Genomic DNA, 7,683 nt, shown 5'->3' with positions numbered 1-7,683 from the left:
TTGAATTCCATAGTTTGGCCACTCGCACTTCAGATTTGGGTCCTAATCTGCTTAAGAGTTGTTTTATTGGTGGCCTTAAACGTGAACTCATGTCCAATGTCAAGTTATTGCGTGCCACTATTGTGCATGATGCTATTGCCTTATCTCTTCAATTGGATGCTAAATTTGCTGCTCTAAAATCTGGTTTTGCCAAACCCCTTCCCTTATTTCGACCACCTCTCAACCCTACCCCTTTACCCCCACCTCCCTAGGCATTCAATTTCCCTATTAAGCGCCTGACCCCTGAGGACATTCAGAAAAAAAAATGTGAACAGGGAGATTGCTGGTTTTGTGATGAAAAGTGGACTCGAGGTCACAAATGCCATACCAAATAGCTTTTTATGTTAGACCTGGTACCACCTGAAGAGGAGGCAGACACCACTTCCGATGACATTCCACCGTCCCTTAACCTTATGGAGCTCAGTGAGTGTGGTTTTTATGGCACCTCTGCGAAGCACTAGGTACACACTATGAAAATGGAGGGATTACTTAAGGGCTACAGTGTTACAATTCTTCTTGACTCTGGCAGCACCCATAACTTTATGGATTCTCGATTACTTAAAACTCTCGGTTAGCAAACTTAACCCACTTCTGCATTCGAAGTCATGATTGTAGATGAGGGAAAAATTAGAGGCTCGGGGTATTGTCCTAGCACACCATTGTCTTTGGGAGCCTATAGTTGCACTGTGGATTTATATGCTATCCCTTTAGGGGGGCTGTGACATTGTCTTGGGAGTACATTGGTTATCTTCGATTAGTTTGGTCCTTTGGGATTTTTGGTTGATAACCCTTGAATTACACAAGGATAACGTGCAGTACAAACTTGTTTACTCTCAAGCAGCATTGCCATCGATTAAGGAGGTTTCCCTACACCAAATGGCAAGGAAATGCATAACTCAAATATGGGGTTATTCTTGTATTCCTTGGAGACCATGAAATTTGAAGCTTGTGATCTCAGCCAAGCTTAGCTCTAGGAATTACATAAATTAATAGACCAGTTATCTTCCATTTTTCCCTGCTACAACAATTGCCACCCTCCAGACCCCATAACCATCAAATTTCTCTTATCCCGGCTGCTAGACCAACCAATATCCGACTTTATCACTATGGCCCTATCTAAAAAATTGAAATTGAAAAGGCAGTAAAGGAGTTACTGGATGCTGGTTTTATTAGAGACAATCACAATCCCTTTTCCTGTCCAGTTCTTTTGGTAAAAAAGAAAGAAGGATTGTGGAGGCTCTACATGGACTATAAGGAACTAAATGCCATCACCATCAAAGACAAATAACCCATACCCCTTATTGATGATCTCTTGGATGAACTCAATGGCGCCTATTACTTCTCTAAGCTAGATCTAAGGTCTGGCTACCACCAAATACTTATGCATCCCTTTGACATAAAGAAGACATCATTTCGAACTCATGAGGGGCACTACGCGTTCCTTTTGATGCCCTTTGGTTTAACCAATGCACCCGCTACTTTTCAAAACCTTATGAATGATATCTTAAAGCCTCACCTGAGACACTTTGTTTTAGTGTTCTTTGATGACATTTTGGTTTATAGCAAGTCGTGGCAGGATCATCTACATCACTTGCATGTCACTTGTAGCTTACTGCAGCAACATCATCTCTTTGTCAAAAAACAGAAGTGTGCATTTGGACAAAACAGGATTGAGTACTTTGGACACATTTAATTTATTCTAGATTGGCCCCTCCCCACCAATGTCAAGGCACTTAGAGAGTTTTTGGGACTTACCCGGTACTATAGGAAATTTGTTCCAGGGTACGACAAGATTTGCCATCCCCTATACCAACTCACCAAGAAAGACAATTTCATATGGACACCTCAGGCAACCAAGGCTTTCTAGACTCTTAAGAACACTATGTCATCTCCACAGGTGTTAGCACTACTTGATTTTTCTTTACCATTTGAGATTGAGTGTGATGCATCTGATGTGGGTATCAATGCAGTGCTCTAACAGCAAGGGAAGCTAATAGCCTTCACCAGAAAGTCCTTGGGGCCCAAGAACCAGGCCTTGTCCACGTACGAAAAGGAATTAATTGCTATTGTGCATGCCATCAAAAAATGGCAAAACTACCTCCAGGGAAGACGTTTTATTATAAGGACAGATCACAGCAGCCTTAAGTATTTCCTGCAAACACACAATTTCAACATAAATGGGTCTCAAAGCTGCTTGGGTTCGATTACGAGATTCAATATAGAAAGGGGTCTGAGAATTTGGTAGCTAATGCCCTCTCTAGGCTACATGACTCGCTTGATCCTCATGCTGAAATGAAAAGTCCCCCAAGTACCAATATGAACTGCTTAGCTGTTTCTTACCCTTACTTTGGTTGGCTTGATGATATGCGAATGAGCAATGAGAATGATGACTGGATTCAGTCTAAAATACAATCCCTCAAGGCTAGTCCTAATGATGATGGTAACCACAACTACAAGGTTGATAATGGCCTTCTTAAATATAAGGCAAGGGTGTTGCTTAGCCCAACATCACCATGGAGAGCAAAGATTTTGAATGAAATACATGCCACATCGGCTGCAGGTCACAATGGGTTTTTGAAGACCTATCAAAGAATAAAAAAGGGTTTCTATTGGAAGGGGCTTAAGAGGGATGTCAAAGCTTATGTGGCAGAATGCCAAATCTGCCAACAAAACAAATATGAGACAATCTCACCACCCGGACTACTTCAACCCTTGCCCATTCCTCAACATATTTGGAATGACATAAGTGTGGATTTTATTGTAGGGTTACCACTATGCAAAGGGAAGTCTGTGATCTTTGTAGTAGTGGACAGATTCACTAAGTATGCTCACTTTGTAGCTTTGTCTCATCCCTTCACGGCTGCCTCGATTGCTCAGGTCTTTGTGGACCACATTTTCAAACTCCATGGTATGCCCTCTACCATTGTGAGTGATAGGGATCCCATATTCTTGAGCAACTTTTGGAAGGAGTTCTTTAAACTGCAAAGGACTAAACTTTGCATGAGCTCAGGTTATCACCCTCAAAGTGATGGGCAAACTGAGATGCTTAATCGATGCCTAGAAACCTATCTTAGGTGTTTTGCTGGCACCCAACCCTGAAAATGGGTGGAATGGCTCTCATGGGCAGAATGGAAGTACAACACTTTATACATTCATCCTCCAAATTCACTCCATTTGAACTATTGTATAGGTACCCTCCCCCATGGTGGTTTTCTCATGAGATTGGGATAGCCAAATTGGATTCAATGGAGTAATGTTTGAAAGATAGGGACAAAATCTTATCCATTCTTAAGAGCAACCTCGAAATAGCTCAACACAGAATGAGAATGCGGGCAAATAAGTACATAACTGAAAGGGAGTTCTCTGTTAGGGATTTCGTGTACCTCAAGCTTGTCTCTTACCAATTGCAAGCATTATGCACACTCATACCATAAACTGTAACCTAGGTTTTATGGCCCCTATGAGATTGTGGAAAGAATTGGAACTATAGCTTATAAACTGAAATTGCCTGAGGGAACAAAAATTCACTTAGTCTTCCATGTCGGCTGCTTAAAAAAACACTTGGGTAATCTGGTTCAACCTTCAACTAAGTTACCTGATGTATCTGATGAGGGGATGTCACACTCAATACCCCAAGTTGTTTTGGCTTGAAGGATCTATAAGAAAGGACAGGCTGCCGCTGATACACTGGCTGGATGATGTTGCTGAGAAGGCCACTTGGGAATACTATGACGAATTCAAGAGTAGGTTTCCAGATTTCAAGCTTGAACCTTGAGGACAAGGTTGTCATAAGGAGGGAGTGATGATAGGGTATTCGAATTACCACTGAGTTAAATAATTGTTAGCCTTTAATCGGTTGTTTATGTAATTCCTGTCAAAAGTTGTTAATAGGCTGAGTGATAAGGACCAAGCCCAGGATCCTTATCTCAACCTGCAAGCAGCTCAGATAAGAGGGGGGAAAACAATGGCGGAAGAAGGTAGAGAGAGGAGAGGGAAGCTAAGCCCCAATATTTTGCAATTGATAAGTTTTTGATTGAAATCACACTTCGACTCGCATAAGCTCCATGTGAGCCTTAATACAACTTTCAACTCAACTAATGCCACCTAGCACTACTTAACTACACCCACTTAAAGACTAACCCTGATATTACTTCTTCTACCAAGTGATTTAACCCATCACTTATTACATTCATATCACTGAGTTGGCACTTTGGGCCAAACTCTGTAAATGGAGCAATGACTCCCTTGCTTTTGTAACGAAAAATTGAAAGAAAATATATAAATAATATCCAAGCGCGCTCTCCGTGCTCTTCTTCTTCCTTTTGCCTTTCCTCCATTCCTGCAACTTGTTGAGGTTAAGCTAGCGGATTTAGGTTGGTAGTTATCATAACAAGGAGGATAACAATTCACGGCGTAAGAGATTGAATCAGTGTCAGTAATTTCTCAATTTAGGGTTGTAATTCAATTCAATTCAATTCTGTGAATGACAGGTCACTGGGCTAGCCCTAGGTGCTTTCTTTGGCTCGTTCCTTCTTGTTGAGGTATGCTGCTGTTGTTATTGTTGTTTCCACAAATGCAAATACTGTTGTTCAACCTATCTTTGTTGGATTAACTTCACCTCTAAGCTTCCAACAAGAAATATTACTTTGATTCACTTCAATATCAATGTCAAAACGCTTTCAAAGTATTAGTTTATTGGGAACAGACTGTCAGATTCAACCTTTGCATATGTATTTTTAGCTCCTTCATGTAAGTTGTCAACTGTAACAGATTTTGTTCGCACCACAATTGCAATGTAATTTTTGGGGTCTTTCACGTTGATTATGCTTTTTATTAATATTGTTTCGACCAATGTGAATGTATTGTTGGCTGCCTTGTGCATGTTTCTCGTGTTTTTCTAAATTTCTTTTGCCTTCCCAACTGCATTCTCATTCCCAGTCCATTTCATTGTAGGAGCCCATACACCACCTACAGTATGACTCTTCCGGTGACTCACTGTGTCGCTGCTGTTCCAACATACCCAATCTCTAAGCGTCGACATAAACCTCCTCCGTCTTTCTTTCTGCGGATCTTATCAAAATCGAATCAAGTTTCAGATGTTAAAACTCAGCAGTCCACCTTTTATTCTCTGGACCCAACAAGAGAGTGAGTTTCCAAATCATTTCATTTACTCATAATGTCCCTCGGAACCCACCTGGTCAACTTGGACTTATGCAGGTGTGAGTGCTTCAATATGTACAAGCAGCAGGTTCCTTACCGTCAGGCATGGGATTAGCAGAAGAGCATAGTTGAGGAGAAGAAAATTCTGATAGAGAGGAATGAGCATTGCCCAGACTCACTGTTCGTCCTTCAGCATCATCCTGTGTATACCTTAGGAACTGCTAGTTCAGAACAGTCCCTTAATTTCGATATCAAGGATGCTCCCTTCGACATTTATCGAACTGAACGTGGCGGCGAGGTTACATATCATGGTCCGGGTCAGGTACTTCAATGCCTGAATTTAAACATTTATGTTTTCAAAGATGTTGCCATTGTAATTTGAACTTGTTAGCCCATGGTGATAAAGTAGGAATCAAAATTTGAACATGTGACTTAATTGCTCATAGGGTCAGTTTTCCTAACCTTGGATGCATACGTTTTTCATTGTAGATAGTTATGTACCCTATTATGAATCTACGAAATCACAAGATGGATCTTCATTGGTACCTCAGGTCACTTGAGGAGGTGATCATCCGTGCTCTTTCAAGGACATTCTGTATCAAGGCATCTCGGCTTGAGGGCCTCACTGGTGTTTGGTATGGTATGCATCTTAAAACAAAGGCATGCTATCTCCTTCCTTTTGTATTATAGCTTATTATCATTGCCAATACCGGGTTGTTGCTCTCATAGCTTCCTTACAAGTAGTGGTTCCTTGTTCTTAATTTAGTCATTTTGAAAAAAAGTTTAAAAACCAAGAATATTGGTATTGAAACTGGCAGCTGGAATTTTCCTATGATGTTTATATTTGAATTTTTCTTCAGGAAACCAGAAACTGGCAGCCATTGGAATACGAGTCAAACAGTGGATAACATATCATGGCTTAGCAGTGAATGTGAATACAGACTTGACCCCTTTTCGTTGGATCGTACCTTGTGGGTTACAAGGTTATCAGGTTGGAAGCGTTAAAGGCTTGCTTGAGGAATTTCAGACATCTGGAATAGCAGATCTACCTGATCCCGATGATGGCCAGCTACTTGATATTACCTGTAGATCTTTGATCCATGAGTTTTCAGAAGTTTTTCAGGTTAGAGTCAATTATGAAACCATGTCAAGTTTGGATTAACAAGCCATCTAAATCTGAATAGGAATGAATTTAGTTGGGGGCTACATTTCTAAATCCTTTGTCGGTCCGAATGGATATGGCATGTTGACGCTCTCTGAGTGTTTTATTTTTAAAGAGTCCCCTGAGAAGTAGGTCATGACAACATCAGAACATTAGAGCGGGATTACATATTGCTACTTTTACATCCTTAGAAGTAACAACCTAGCATACTTTTCAGCGCCACTATAAAGTCGCCTGGGGTCATATAGATAACATTCAATTCCCTATGGAGGTTCTTAATACTGTTGTAACAACTTTTGCAACAATAGTTGTAATAAAAACCGTCAGTTTGAATGAATACTTAAGTGTACTTAGACTGAAATTGATAGGGCTCTCAACTTGTATTTAGCTATGCACGTTATAAGATATACATGAGAAGATTAAGGTTCGAATCCTTGCTTTCCACCAGACTGATTTCTGTGCATGATGATGTCATTCTATTGGTTAAATTGACAGATTACCTTGAAGAGCCTTTCAAGCTAATTGCATTTGATACTGGGAAGAGCTTTTCTACGAACCTATGCAACTAGTTCCTTACATCTTTAATACTTGTGGTTAATACGATGGCTATCATATCGGTATAGGTGACAGTTTTGTGTCGATACATGTTGATATTGTGACGTTATTATGTTGATATATTGATATGGTGCACAAAAGAAAAATACAAGTTGCTACTATATGTGCATCATGGAATACAATAATACGCTATCATTCCATATCTGCAGCAAAGCAGAAAAAACTTGATAAAGTTCTAATATGAACACATACTACCCAATCTTAATCAAACAAAAATTGAAATGAAATCAAGAAAAGAGAAAAACAGAGCAAGGGGCAACATCATTGCAAAACCGATAGGTCAAGCTCGGCTTTTTTCGGATACTGAAGAAGTTTTGAACATGCCAACACCCGCTGGTCCAACGTATACCCTTGGAATTGGCCGTGGCGCTTGTTTCAAATTTCAATGGCCGACAGACCAGTTACTCTAGCTGCATTTCAAGCATGAAGAAGAAGTGCGAGCAGCTCTTCATTTGTGGCAAGTGTCTTTTTATACATCGGATGCTCATCGTTTTTCTTTTTATACATCTCTTACATTACGATAAGAGATAGAAAAATGGCTCCAAATGATACGCCAAAGTAGAGACTATTGATTCTAGAGGCGGGTTTGGTTCCGTTTTGGTTTTTTGCCGGAATCGAAAACCAAACTGAAGTCATTGTTCGGTTGAGTTCAGTTTGGTTTTTCTTTCCCTTTTTATAGTTCCTTTTTTTTTTCGGTTTGATTTTCT

The 7,683-nt window shown here is 40.2% G+C and overlaps 1 pseudogene; it reads left to right on the top strand.

The window, feature by feature from the left end:
* The first annotated feature begins 4,212 nt into the window (after positions 1-4,212).
* On the top strand, positions 4,213-6,808 carry LOC126609070 (octanoyltransferase LIP2p, chloroplastic-like; annotated as a pseudogene).
* The last annotated feature ends 875 nt before the right edge of the window (positions 6,809-7,683 follow it).

The sequence above is a fragment of the Malus sylvestris genome, chromosome 16, assembly GCF_916048215.2.
Source record: "Malus sylvestris chromosome 16, drMalSylv7.2, whole genome shotgun sequence".
Classification (NCBI taxonomy): Eukaryota; Viridiplantae; Streptophyta; class Magnoliopsida; order Rosales; family Rosaceae; genus Malus; species Malus sylvestris.
This window is presented reverse-complemented; position numbering and strand designations above follow the sequence as displayed.